The 15,249-nt window shown below is 47.4% G+C and overlaps 1 protein-coding gene across 2 annotated transcripts in view; it reads left to right on the top strand.

Moving 5' to 3' along the window:
* OSBPL9 (oxysterol binding protein like 9) overlaps positions 1 to 15,249 on the top strand; it is a 101,049-nt gene that overhangs the window by 903 nt on the left and 84,897 nt on the right. The window lies entirely within an intron of this gene.

Below are 15,249 nucleotides of genomic sequence, written 5' to 3'. Positions count from 1 at the left end.
TAACATTCTGTCCTTGTTGTACAAGGGATGGAAGCGAGGCGTTGACTGATGTGTTTATGATCAGAATAAGCCTTTAGGGTTTGTGCACACAGCCTTGTTTTTTTACTGGCAGATTCTGCCTTGAAAAAGCACTTAAAAAAAAAAAAAAAAAAAACCGTATGCGCAGCAATGTCAATGTTCTGTCTTTTGCAACGTCTTTTAACAGCTTCAGGCATTGAAAGCTACAAAGCTGCTAAAAGAAGTGGACGATCCAGTTTTCGGCAGCTTGGAAGCCAGTGCTGTGTTATGTATGAAATTGAAAAAAAAAGCTTCCTTGAAAGATGTCAGAAGAGACACTTTAAGGCAGGGCTGTGGAGTCAGTATAAAATGGACAGACTCCAACTCCTGAAATATATAATAAATTGGGTACAGTAGTTAAATGTTTGTGGGGAATATTTTTTTCATAAGAATTTGGGAAAGTTATGAAATGTCCTATTCCTGATCTAAGGGTCTAGACTTTTAGCTGAGATGAATCTGTGCTACAGTAAATTTATCACTTAAACATGAGCCATGTATGAGGGAGTCGGAGGTTTGGCTTACCGACTCCACAGCACTTTGCTGGCTCTTTGCTCTTGCATCTTCTGCTTCAAAACAGCTGTAGGTACATCAGCGTCTAAATGGCGCACATACTCTTAAAGGGAATCTATCACCAGATTTTTGCCATGTAATCTGAGAGCATCATGACATAGGGGCAGAGACCCTGAGTCCAACGATGTGTCACTTACTGGGCTGTGTTTTGCAGTTTTAATAAAAATTAGTGTTGTATCAGCCAGAGATTATCACTATAGGACTGTGTCTCGTGCCTCCTGGGCAAACCACACCCCCAGCACTGATTACCAGCTTTCTGCCTATGCACAGTGTATCTAATAAGCTGCTAATCAGCGGTGTGGACAGGGTTGTACACAGCTCAGCATTCCCGAGCTCTGCTATATCAGCAGTAGAGTAAACTGTGATTGTATCAAAATGACATCAAGCAGCCCAATAAGTGACACATCGCTGGAATCAGGGTCTCAGCCCCTACATCATTCTGCAAAACCTGCTTCCCTTTAAATGGTTCGTCCAGTAGATTTTTCTGGCTAATCCACATGTCTAGGGCTACCGTTTGCCTGCACAGCCAAAGATCTCAGAATGCTGCTGCTACATCATAGCGGAGTTGGGTCAGATTGTGACTCGCTGGCTAATGCTACCGTGACTAACAAGTCACAAAAAGAACCCCTTTGGATTCTTTGCAACTTTTGTCATGGTTTCAGCACCCTGCAGATTGCAGTGCAAACCCACCTGTGTATACAGTGCGATGCAGCGTATAGCGGTCGTTGGCTGCACCAGTTGTAGCGACCAAAGTTGTTGTGTAACCCTGGACTTTAAATGCAGGTCCCACCTCTCGGAGCACACTTGCTAAGCTGGGTTCACACCTTGCAGTTCCACTATAGCTGAGTTGCCACAAAAGTTGTGATCAGCACTATTTTTCAAGTAGACTGGCAGTATAAGCTGCTAAACTACATTTTTTTTTAACATGCTTTGATCCATAAAGAAGCTTCCTATAGCTGCACTTAGAAAGCTTCCCCCATCCCCATGTCTTTCATCAGCAATTTGTGAAGGCAGCCTAATATAGCACGCCGGACATGCATCGTGTAGGTAGTATGCAATGCACTAAAGTTCATGTTGTTCGTTACCCTTATGCTATGCTCATGTGTCATGTCTGTACCCATGCATTCCTGATGTGACCATGCACCGTCTCCTTTTTAGTATGTGCAGGATTGGTCTGAACTGTTTTTTTTTATTTTTTTTTTATTTTACTATGGGAAAATTTACCTTGTTTTGCACAAGGACAAATTTAAAAAATGAAAATACAGTCATGGCCGAAAGTGTTGGCACCCTTGAAATTGTTCTGAAAATGAAGTACTGTATTTTTCGGACTATAAGACGCACCGGACCATAAGACTCACCTCAAATTTAAATGGAAAATGGGAAAAAATATATTTTTTTATAAGGTGGGGGTCAGTCTAATAGTCTGAATAGGTATCTTACCTGGGGGGCGGTGGAGCGGGGGTCACAGGAGGCAGGCTCCTTCAGGAAGCCGGCGGAAGTGGATGAATGTTGCGGACCCTGGATGCGAGAAGCCGGTGCTCCAGCAGCGGGGAGTTGCGGTGGTGGTGAAGCAAGATCCCAGAGCCCTCCATTCCCTCCCTCGGGAACCCGGCGGCTGCAGCAGAATAGGCGATATGCTGCGGTGCCAGGCCTGGTACCGGGGCCTGTGGCTTCTGGTGCCTGTGGCCATCTTCCTGAAGCTGTGATCTACAGGAAAATGGCCGCCAGCTTGGCAGACTTAATGCCCTGGCTCCGGCAGCCATTTTCCTGTAGATCACAGCTTCAGGAAGATGGCCACAGCCACCGAGAAGGCGCTCACGCAGCTCTGCCGCACAGCCAGGCCCCAGCCAGATACCGGCCCGCCTCACCTCTTCTGCTGCCTCCGCCTTCCTGATGGAGGGAGGGAACGGAGGGCCCTGCGGTCCCTCTCCACCACCACCGGTAAGTTACGTTTGGACCATAAGATGCACCGCCCATTTTCCTCCCAAATTTTTTTTTTGGGCGGGGGAGGGGGACGCCGCCGCATCTTATGGTCTGAAAAATACGATATTTCTCCTGAGGAAATTATTGCAGTTACACATGTTTTGTTATACACGTGTTTATTTCCTTTGTGTGTATTGGAACAACACAGAATCAAAAACCGAGAAAAAAGAGATTAGTTACTTACCGGTAACTGGATTTCTCGGAGACCATGACAGCACCACGAGAGAGGGAATCCGCCCACCAAGGACAGGAAACCTACAGGCTTAAAAGGGGGCGGCCCTCCCTCTTGCCTCAGTTTGGATTACAGAGCATTGAGAGGACCACCCGGTTAGTAGACATAGCAACATAATCATGAAACAAACAGTATATACATTTTCTTACAACACCAATGTGTGAGAATAAAGAATGAAAACAGATAAGAAGTGCTCCCAAAAAGGGGTGAAGGGAGGGAATATAAGGGTGCTCTCATGGTCTCCGAGAAATCCAGTTACCGGTAAGTAACTAATCTCTTTATCGGTCGACCATGACAGCACCACGAGAGAATTGCAGAGATGAAGATTCTAGGGAGGGACCACCGCTTGGAGCACCCTTCTCCCAAATGTGAGGTTAGACGAAGCACCCAGATCTCGTCTATAGTGCTTATAGAAGGTAGATGGAGAAGACCAGTTAGCTGCCTTACATACAGTGCTGGCCAAAAGTATTGGCACCCCAGCAATTCTGTCAGATAATATTCAGTTTCTTCCTGAAAATGATTGCAGTAACAAATTCTTTGGTATTATCTTCATTTAATTTGTCTTCAATGAAAAAAACACCAAAAGAATTGTCCTAAAGCCAAATTGGATATAATTCCACACCAAACCTAAAAAAGGGGGTGGACAAAAGTATTGGCACCATTTGAAAAATCATGTGATGCTTCTCTAATTCGTGTAATTAACAGCACCTGTAACTTACCTGTGGCACCTAACAGGTGTTGGCAATAACTAAATCACACTTGCAGCCAGTTAACATGGATTAAAGTTGACTCAACCTCTGTCCTGTGTCCTTGTGTGTACCACATTGAGCATGGAGAAAAGAAAGAAGACCAAAGAACTGTCTGAGGACTTGAGAAACCAAATTGTGAGGAAGCATGAGCAATCTCAAGGCTACAAGTCCATCTCCAAAGACCTGAATGTTCCTGTGTCTTCCGTGCGCAGTTTTCATCAAGAAGTTTAAAGCCCATGGCACTGTGGCTAACCTCCCTAGATGTGGACGGAAAAGAAAAATTGACGAGAGATTTCAACGCAAGATTGTGCGGATGGTGGATAAAGAACCTCGACTAACATCCAAACAAGTTCAAGCTGCCCTGCAGTCCGAGGGTACAACAGTGTCAACCCGTACTATCCGTCGGCGTCTGAATGAAAAGGGACTGTATGGTAGGATACCCAGGAAGACCCCACTTCTTACCCCGAGACGTAAAAAAGCCAGGCTGGAGTTTGCCAAAACTTACCTGAGAAAGCCTCAAACGTTTTGGAAGGAAGGTCTCTGGTCAGATGAGACAAAAGTAGAGCTTTTTGGGAAAAAGCATCAACATAGAGTATACAGGGAAAAAAAACGAGGCATTCAAAGAAAAGAACACGGTCCCTACAGTCAAACATGGCGGAGGTTCCCTGATGTTTTGGGGTTGCTTTGCTGCGTCTGGCACTGGACTGCTTGACCGTGTGCATGGCATTATGAAGTCTGAAGACTACCAACAAATTTTGCAGCATAATGTAGGGCCCAGTGTGAGAAAGCTGGGTCTCCCTCAGAGGTCATGGGTCTTCCAGCAGGACAATGACCCAAAACACACTTCCAAAAGCACTATAAAATGGTTTTAGAGAAAGCACTGGAGACTTCTAAGGTGGCCAGAAATGAGTCCTGACCTGAATCCCATAGAACACCTGTGGAGAGATCTCAAAATGGCAGTTTGGAGAAGGCACCCTTCAAATATCAGGGACCTGGAGCAGTTTGCCAAAGAAGAATGGTCTACAATTGCAGCAGAGCATTGTAAGAAACTCATTGATGGTTACGGGAAGCGGTTGTTCGCAGTTATTGTTGCTAAAGGTTGTGCAACCAAGTATTAGGATGAGGGTGCCAGTACTTTTGTCTGGCCCTTTTTTGGAGTTTTGTGTGAAATGATCAATGATTTGATTTTTGCCTCATTCTCTTTTGTGTTTTTTCCTTGCAAGCAAATTAAATGAAGAGAATAATACCAAAGAATTTGTGATTGCAATCATTTTCAGGAAGAAACTGAGTATTATCTGACAGAATTGCAGGGGTGCCAATACTTTTGGCCAGCACTGTATATCCTCCATCGAGACGCCAGACCTCTCTGCCCATGAGGTTGCCACCGCCCGGGTAGAGTGAGCTTTCAGGCCACGCGGTGCTTCCTCTCCGCTGGATACATAGACTAGCGTAATGGCCTCCCTAATCCATCTAGCCATGGTGGATCTAGAGACCTTAAGCCCCTTCCTAACCCCCTGATAGGAGATAAACAAGGAACGATCTCTCCTAAAGGGCTGAGTGACAGCAAGGTACCTAACCACACACCTTCTCACATCTAAAGCATGGAAATCTGCTTCTCTCTGATTACTAGGGTTCGGACAAAAAGAGGATAATATTACTTCCTGAAGTCTGAAACCGGGAAGCTACCTTAAGCAAGTATGCTGGATCTGCTCTAAGAATTATTCTGTCGTCCAGAACCTGGGTGAAGGGAGGGCCAGAGGACAGAGCCTGAATATCACCAATCCTCCTAGCAGATGTTAGGGCTACAAGAAGCGCTGTTTTGAGGGTAATAGATCTCAGGGATACAGAATCTATTGGTTCAAAGGGTGCCCCAGCTAACCCTTTCAGAACCAGGTTTAGGTCCCATGGAACGACATTAGTTTTGGTAACCGGCCTGGACCTACCTACTGCTTTTATAAAGCGGGAAATCCAATAGTTTTCTGCGAGGACACAGTTATAGAGGGCACCTAGTGCCGACACTTGGACCTTCAAGGTGCTCGTTGCTAACCCCAGCTCGAAGCCCCTTTGTAGGAACTCTAAAATCTTCCCAATTGGCGCTCCCTTATCCACTGAAGATTTAGAAAAAGATAAAAACTTGTTCCAAACTTTTGCATAAATTTTGGTAGTGACAGGCTTTCTACTACGTAATAAAGTAGATACTAGACTCTGGGAAAAACCTTTTAGTTCTAGCAGGGACCTCTCAAATTCCATGCCGTCAAGTGGAGGCCCGGAGCTCGCGGATGGAGCACTGGACACTGGGTGAGGAGATCCGGAACTTTGGGCAGGACCCAAGGGTCCGAGAAGTACATGTTCCTCAGGCATGAGAACCAGGGTCTTTTGGGCCAAAAGGGGGCGACCAAGAGGACCCTTGCCTTGTCCTCTCTGATCTTTCTTAGCACCATAGGCAGAAGGTTTAACGGTGGGAAGGCATAGGCCAGACTGAAGTTCCAAGGGATTTGGAGAGCGTCTACTGTCAGGGGCCTTTCTCTCGGATCTATGGAGCAAAAAACCTTTGTCTTCCGGTTTTGTTTTGTGGCGAAGAGATCCACCACCGGAAGACCCCATTTCCGGACTAATAGGGAAAAAATGTCCTGTTTTAGTTCACATTCGCCTTGCCTTAAAAAATGACGGCTTAAGAAGTCTGCCTTTGAATTTTCTTTCCCTTTGATGTGGAGGGCTGTTAAAGAGAGGAGATGGTGTTCCGAGATCTGAAAGAGATGATCCGCCACTCTCATTAGCGATCCAGCACGAGTACCCCCCTGATGGTTAATATAAGCTACTGCTATATTATTATCGGACAGGATCCTAATGTTCTTATTGTGAAGGAATGGTAAGAAATGATTAACAGCCCTATCAACTGCCAGTAGTTCCCTAGTATTAGAGGAAAGAGCTCTCTCAGCGTTCGACCAGAACTCCTGGGCAATCATATCCCCCAAGTGAGCTCCCCATCCATGTAGACTTGCATCAGTTGTAATTATTTCAGATATTCTGACCACCCAGGGAACTCCTCGAGACAAGTTTTCTAAATTCACCCACCACTGTAGAGTCAATAGACCGGGGAGATAGGAACATCCGTCTCTCCAAGTGCCCATGTAACGAGACCTCATTCTGTAGGACGTCCCACTGTAAAACTCTGAAGTGGTATTGTGCCCACATTACCCCCGGCAGACAAGATATTAGGGTACCAAGTAAGGACATTGCAGCCCTAAGGGACATGACCTGGTTCGCAAGAGCTCCTTCCACCAGCCTTTTGACCTTCTGTTTTTTGGCTTCTGGAAGGAAACACATCTGGAGGTCTGAGTCTAGCATGATACCTAGGAACTGCTGTACTCTCGAAGGGACTACCCTGGATTTCTCCAGATTTAGGATCCAGCCCAGGCCTTCCAGAATAGAGGAGACCAATTTAAGATGGGAGAGACATTGAGAGGCTGAGTCTCCAATGATCAAAAAATCATCTAAGTAAGGGATAATTAACACATTATGTTCCCGTACATGAGCCATCACCTCCGCTATCACCTTCGTAAATATTCTAGGGGCTATAGCGAGACCGAATGGCAAGGCCGCAAATTGGAAATGTCTGATTTCATCCCCTATGACCAAGGCCACTCTAAGGTATTTTTGGAAGCTTCTGTGTATAGGTATATGGTAATATGCGTCCTTTAGATCCAATACTACCATGTGACAGCCTGAGAACAATAGTTTTATAGTAGACTTAATGGACTCCATTTTAAAGGTGGGAATTAACAAAAATTTATTCAGGGCCTTAAGGTTAACAATACACCTAAAGGATCCGTCAGGTTTAGTGACCAAAAACAACGGTGAGTAGAACCCCAGTCCCTTCTCTGCTATCGGGACCTCCACTAAGACGGCCTTATGGACCAGATTCAGGACCTCCACTTGTAGGGCAATCTGCTCCCGTGTTGAGGACCGGTTTGGGGTCAGGACGAACCTCCCACGAGGGACTCGCTGAAAGTCGAGTCTCAGGCCGGAACCTACCAGACCAAGGATCCAATTATTAGAAGAGATATTTGTCCAGGCAGGTAAGAAGCCCAATAACCTCCCCCCTACCTGGGCCGCGAGTCATTGGCTCGGTTTTCGGGGGCCTTGGCTTGTAGAAGAGGATCCGAACAGGAGCCCTTTACCTTTTGGTCTACGGTCTTCCATTTATCCTGACCCTTCTGGCACTTATTACGTAGAAACCTTCTTTTCTGAAAAGGACGTTTGTACGTGGGGGCAGATATGTTAGGAAAGCCCTTTTTTGTGTCACTTGCTTTATCCAGTAGCTCATCCAGAACCGACCCAAAGAGATGTCCCCCTTCACAAGGGATAGCGCAGAGTTTTGTCCTCGCATGAATGTCCCCCGGCCAACATTTTAGCCACAAAGCTCTCCGGGCCGAGTTAGACATGGCGGCCGACCTTGCTGCTAATCTGACGGAATCTGCTGATGCGTCCGCCAGAAAGGCTGCCGCCCCCTGAAGAAGAGACATGTCCGCCAAGATTTCCTTCCTGGGGGTATTGTTTTTAAGATGGGCTTCCAGCTGGTCCAGCCAGATCATTAGGGACCTGGCGGTACAAGGGTACAAGTAGCTGCCACCGCGGGTTTTAGGGCTCCCGCCGAAGTCTCCCAGGTCCCTCTAAGGAAAGAATCAGCCTTTCTATCCAGGGGGTCTTTAAGAGCTCCCATATCATCAAACGGAAGGGAGGAACTCTTAGAGGCTTTGGAAATGGCCACATCAATCTTGGGGGCTTTTTCCCAGGAGGCAGATTCCTCAAAGGGGTACTTCCTTTTGAAGAATGGAGGTAGAGCGCCCTTCCTTTCCGTTTTTTTCCATTCTCTAAGGATTAAGCCCTGGATTTTTTCGTTCACCGGAAAACTCCTTCTCTTCCTTTGACCCAGCCCCCCGAACATAACGTCCTGGACTGACTTCTCCTGCCTGGCCTCTGTGATGCCCATGGTGGACCGAACCATTTTAATCAATCTGTCCACTTCACCAAGGGGGAAGCAATTTTGTCCCACACCACTATCCGAGGAGGAAGCAGAGGAAAAGTCTGCACTATCTGAATCCGACTCATAGGGAGAGGATAGGGGGTCATCCAAGACTAAGGGGATCTCACAGTCCGAGTTCACTTTCTCTTTAACTCTCTTGGAGAGGACCTTGTGAATCTCTGTTTTAACTAAGGTTTTTAAACCAGAAGCTAGAGCAGGACCCTCTTCTGCCAGTGTCTGGTTTATGCACAACTGACATAGCTTTTTAGGGTATCCGTCAGGAAGAAGAGACTTGCATAGCGCACACTGTATATGCTTTGCCTTGGCGGTACATTTCTTTCCCTGATAAAATATGGAAGGGGAGAAGGGATACCATATTACTAAGTGAACTTACTCGAAGATCACTTACCCAGGCGGCTCAGGAAGAAAAAACAGCTGGTACCGGATTGGAGGAAGGACCCTTCTCAGCCGGGGGACCTTCCCTAGAGGCTGCAGATTCGTCCGTTCTACCGGAGGTATGGTGACCAGACCTAGACCCCGAGCTCCGTTTTCCTGAGGACCGGCTACCAGGACCACGTGCGCGATGCGTTTTTTGGGGCTCCCCAGACAGCCGCTGAGATGGTGAAGATGGCGGCTGCTCCACCTGCTGCTGCTGCAACTGGACACCTTCAGACTCCATAATGAAAGAATGAAGGTTTGGGAAGCACTGAGCCATGTTACCTGATAGGTTAAATAGGTACTGGCTCCTCCCCTCTAGCAGCGCCTCAGCACACTTTATTTTTTATTTTTATTTTTTTATTTATTTATTTTTTGAATTTCGCGCTCTTTTGCACATGATCGCCGAGTCGCGGTGACGTCATCGGGCCGCGACTTACCGAAACCCGGAAGTACGCGCCGCACGAGCTTCGCGCGAGGACGCATGCTGTCAGCGCTTGCACAGGTAAGCCGCGCTTTCGCGATGTACCGCGCTGCGTTCACCCAGGGCAGGGCGAGGGGACACAATCACCTTAGCCCTCGCCCCCCTTCCCCATGCTTACGGAGGGTGATGGTGGGCTGTCACACCCACTTGGAATGCAGACCCCACCGCACTTTTGGGGCTCAGCCAGGGCCTACACTCCCACGGGAGGCGCACCTGGCTGAGGCAGAAAAAGGGGATGCCACCCCAGACAGGGGCGCAGCACCACTGCAACCAAAAAAAAAAAGAGAACCCCCCAGTGCCTCAGGATGCTGTGCCTCTCCCATATAGGGGCGCACGAGCATCGGCCAACGCTGGAGCTGCCGTCCCCAGACAGGGGCGCAGGATCACAGCCGTCGCCATCCATGTTTTACGCCTGTGACCGGCTTCCTCCATCAAGGACAGGAAACCAAACTGAGGCGAGAGGGAGGGCCGCCCCCTTTTAAGCCTGTAGGTTTCCTGTCCTTGGTGGGCGGATTCCCTCTCTCGTGGTGCTGTCATGGTCGACCGATAAAGGGCAAATTGGACATAATTTAACACAAAACCCCAATAATTGATGGCACCTTTCCAAAATTGTGGCAGGAAACCAGGGAAAATCCAGCTGAACGAATTTTCTAAAAACAGTAACTTTATTAGGTCATAGAGAAATTATTAAAACAGCCTTAGAAGGACATCCGCAAACGCCTTTTGAACTATGAGTTCTTAATCATTGCAATTGCTGGTTCCGTGCTGCAATCTTCTAAGTGGGTGAGCTGATATCCATTTTGTTTTTTCTTTTCCAAAATGGTTGGTAAAAAACTTTGTTTCAAGCATGTGATCCTCGTTCAAAATCACCTGTAGCAAGCAAGAGGTGCGGAAAATATGATAATTACACCTGAAACCAGATAAAAAGGGGAGAAGTTTATTCAATCTTTGCACTGTCTGTCACACTAAGGCCACGGCCCCACTATCAGTATTTGGTCAGTATTCAGTTAGTATTTTTTTCTCAGGAGTGGGAGCCAAAACCAGGAGTGGGTGATAAATGCAGAATTGGTGACTTGTTTCTATTCTACCTTTTCTCTGATTGTTCCTCACCTGCTTTTGGCTCCCACTCCTGAGAAATAATACTGACTGGGGCCATGGGCTAAGCATGGTGAACAGAAAGAGGAGAAGAGAACTGTCCGTGGATTTGAGAATGACATACATTTTTTGATCATTGGAGTCAAATAGCTGATGAGTGCCATAGATCAGGGTGTACAGTTGATATAAAAACTCCACACACCCCTGTTGACAAAAACCTATTATTTTAATCTAAAAAAAGATCATACCAAGAAGAAGAATTTCAGAACTTTTTCCACCTTTATTGTCGCCCATAATCTGTACAGATCCATGGAAAATAAACTGAAATCATTTCGGGTGGAAAAAGAACTAAAATAATGTGGTTGCATAAATATACACACCCTTAATCTAATACTTTTGTTGACGTACCATTTGAGTTTCTGACGGCATGCAGTGGTTTGGGGTCGGAGGCTTATCAGCATGGCACAATCTTTGCCCTCTTTCTTGCAGTCGCTCCATATTTGTCAGATTGCAGGGGCATCTCCTGTGTATAGCGCCCTCTTTAGGCCATCCACAGATTTTCAACAGGTCCTCTGGCTGAGCAATCCCAAAACTATGATTTGGTGAAACCATTCCTTTATTGATTTGTCGGTTTGCTTAGAGTCGTCCTGTTCAAAGGTGAAATTCACCTTCAGCTTTTTAGCAGGGGACTGAAGATTTTATTGCAAAATTGACCTATATTTGGAACTGTTCATAATACCCTCTACATTGACTAAAGGGTAGGAGGCTATCTGCATGCAGAATTTTCTTAGCAGGACCGCTCCCCCTCGCCCCCAAAAAAAACCTTAGGTGTTTGCAAGACTCTTCCATTAATTTCTAGTGTAAAAACTACTCTGCTATTTATATCTTCAGTATTTTGAGCGTTTTTTTTCCCCTGAAGAGGTCTTAAATAATGCTTGGTGGGAAAAAACGGAAGGGTGTGAGACTTCTCTGAAGAGGCTCCTGATTGAATCCACTCCAAACGATACACGGTCCAGTCAGAAGGTATCACAAAAAAAAACAATCCTCTCCCAAAACTGGCCGAAAAGGAGTGTTTCCTGCTGTTTTCATTTGACTGCCTAGAAAAAAAACCAAAAGCAAAGCCTAAGACCGTGTTTGGTTCCAGGCAAGCCAGTGCTGTCAGTCACCAGTCAGGGATGTGGTAACATGCACAAGCAGAGGGCGGAGTGGTGTGCTGGCCACACCCAGGGAGCACAGACAACCTAATTAGCATGTCTGATTAACCTTTTTTTTTTTTTTTGCAGAATGGAGGCCGCGATTGGAATAAAAAAAAATAAACAACACTTTATTTTTTGTTGTTTTGTACTTAGTTTATACTGTCAGTTTGGGCTGGCAGACTCTTTTTAAATGTAATATTTTCTGCTTAATTTCCCACTCATCCACCGGATAGATAAGTTATCTCTGTGGGGGTCTTGCTTGTGGAACCCCCTGTAGATCCACAGAATGTGGGATTTAAAAGCCTGTATTGTAGAAGCGCAGACATTGTGGAGCTGGATTTTTTTCTTTGCAGGCGTTTTATAGTTATCTCTACGTCTGTCTTTTCATATTTGCTTCCTTGTGTGTTTCCCATCCTTAGTTCTGTGACTTTTCCATGTCGGTGCCACGTCTGTGCCACGGTACAGTGGAAAATACACATGGAATTAGCTTGGGGTTGAAAAATGAGCATAAGAAGCGCCGTCCTGCAGATCTGCACGAGTTCAGTCTTTGAGTTTTGTCAGATTGTAGTTTTACCGAGCGAAAGTTTAGATTAGTACGTAAAAGAATTGAGGACCTGTTAAGCACCAGGGGCGTCTGGGATGTCGGATGCAGAAGTGGAGATCGGCAGCCACGGAGGACGCCAAACTGGGGCAGACTGAATTGCTTATCTCTAGTATGGGTCAATTCTGGAGGAAACTTTTCTCATACGTGAAAGGACCTGACATCTGAATGCGGCGTTACATGTAATTTTTTTTTTTTTTTTTTTAGCAGATTTTACCTGCACAGCATTGACAGACCTGACCTGCTGCAGATTTAAAAATCTGCACCACAAGTCAATTTATGCATAGACAAATTTCTGCAATGTGTAGATGGGATTTTAAAAAACGATACTTTACTACTCTGCAGATTTTCTGCAATCAAATCAATACGAAAAATCTGCGCCAAATCCATACCGTGGGCATTCATCCTATGGGTATGTTCACGTTTGGCTCTTTTTTTTTTTCTGCAGCAAAATCTGATCTCTTGGCAGGTAAGAAGCTGCGACAAAAAACGCAGGTTTTAGTGCGTGTTTTTCCCCTCCCCCATGACAGCACACCTTGAGAGAGGATCCGCCCCACCAAGGACAGGAAACCGTCTGAAATAAAAGGGCGGCACCTCTCCCTCGCTTCAGTTGGTTTCCTGTCCTTGATGGGGAACCTGTCTGGAAGAAAGAAGACTTACCTGGGGCTGTCCCGGTGTGGAAGAGCAGGCACTGGCCTGTGCACCGGGTTCAGTATCCCAGAAGCGCCGTCCGCAGCTTCCCCTGGGGTCTCTGCGCCGAGCAGGGCGCACGCGGTGAGGCAGGCTCTGTCCTCCCGGAGACCGCGGCGCCGTCCTCCCCCTGCAGTGTGGAACGCTTCCGGGTGTGACGCGCCTGACGTCACGGCGCAGGGCACGCTGGGAGCGGCGCGCTGGGTGACGTCAGGAGGCGGCGCCGATCCAAGATGGCGGCGCCCATCGGAGCGTCCCAGGCCGTTTTTTTTTCAACGGAGCTCCGGCCTGAGTAAGGGGGAGGGCCCACAGACCGGAGAAGGCTGGATGGCCCTATATTTAAGGGGGGGAGCTATCCTGGAAGCGTGGTGCGCTTCTGAGACATGGCTGATCCAGATAGCCAGGAGCAGCAGCTTACCCCCCCCCCACCTCGGCAACAGAAAAAGTAGAGGGATGCATCGTATACAGACAGCCGCTCGAGTAATCATAGTAGCAGCCACAGGAGTAAGGCTTCGAGTGCCTCGGGACCATCCAGAATGGAATCATCGGTTCCGAGACAGCCTCCGAATCTGGTACCCGTTTGTGACCTCCGGGGGTGAGTGAGCTTCGTGAATGTCACTGGTTAGTAACGGGAAGTCTCTTATGTGCTTCCTTTTTTTAGGAGCCTAAAAAGAGTAGTGCCAAGCAAAAGCATAGAATATGTGCCCTTTGCCAAGCTTCTCTCTCAGTAGAGTGGCAGAAACCACTTTGCCATGGCTGTGTGACCAAAACCATAGCTGAGAATTCCCTGGATTTTGCTGCAAATTTAAAGTCCATAGTACATGCAGAAGTTCAGGGGTCCCTGAAAGGGTTCCTTAGAGGGAAGAAAAGACCCCGTAGAGAGGTTTCCTCCGTCTCTGATTCCTCCCAGTCCGAGGAGCAGTGGGATTCATCGTCCTCTTCCTCATCGGGGGGCGGTAGACCCTGCTTCCCCATTGAGAATGCAGACAGACTGGTTAGGGCAGTAAGATCGACCATGGGTCTGGAGGAAGAGAGAGCATCTAAATCCCGGGAGGACATCATGTTTGCGGGCTTGGGAGAGAAGAAGAGACGCTCATTTCCGGTTAACAGTAAGATTCAGGGCCTCATTGACCGGGAGTGGAGGAGACCTGAGAGATCAGGGGCTTTACCCTCCTTCTCCAAAAGAAGGTACCCCTTCGAAGAGAAGGATGCGGAACCTTGGGATAAGATCCCCTAGGTGGACGGGACTGTGGCAAGGTCATTGAAAAGATCTTCCCTGCCCTTGGAGGACTCTGGCGTCCTAAAAGATGCCCTGGATAAAAGAGCTGACTCCTTCCTGCGCCACACGTGGGAGGCGGCGGCAGGCGGCCTAAAACCAGCGGTGGCTAGCACCTGTGTGGCGAGGTCCTTGATGGTGTGGCTCCAACAGCTGGAAGACCAGCTTAAAGATAAAAAGGTCTCCAGACAGGCAATACTTGCAGAGCTACCTCTAATACAAACAGCATCGGCCTTCCTGGCCGACTCTTCAGCTGACTCGGTCTGACTGTCAGCTAGGGCAGCGGGACTATCCAACGCAGCCAGGCGGGCCTTGTGGCTCAAAGTTTGCCCAGGCGACCTACCTTCGAAACAGAAACTGTGCTCCCTCCCGTGTGACGGTAGACTTCTGTTTGGCCAAAAGTTAGAAGACCTGTTAGAAAAAGCAGGCGATAAAAGCAAAGGGTTCCCGGGATTTTCGGGGGAACCAAGAAAAGGGACCCTTAAGGTTCAAGTTTCAGCTTTGGGAGCACTCTACAATTGTAATCTGGCTGGGAATAGGTGGATCTCGAGGTTTATCAAGTCCTGTGCCAGAGCAGGACCGGTTAGGTCCATGGGTGTTCCTCCTTGGGACCTGAATTTAGTCTTGAACGTTCTTACTAGTGAACCATTCGAACCCCTACACAAGGTTTCTCCAAAAATTCTCACCCTTAAGACCATCCTCCTAGTGGCCTTAACGTCAGCCCGTAGGGTGGGTGATCTGCAGGCCCTCTCGGTTAATCCTCCTTACACACAAATCTTTGAGGATAGGGTCACTTTGCGGCCAGATCCAGCATACCTTCCTAAGGTGGTATCTAGATTTAACCTTAGTCAGGAG

The sequence above is a fragment of the Phyllobates terribilis genome, unplaced genomic scaffold, assembly GCF_046119375.1.
Source record: "Phyllobates terribilis strain yellow unplaced genomic scaffold, ASM4611937v1 Scaffold_8__6_contigs__length_399053987, whole genome shotgun sequence".
Lineage (NCBI taxonomy): Eukaryota > Metazoa > Chordata > Amphibia > Anura > Dendrobatidae > Phyllobates > Phyllobates terribilis.
This window is presented reverse-complemented; position numbering and strand designations above follow the sequence as displayed.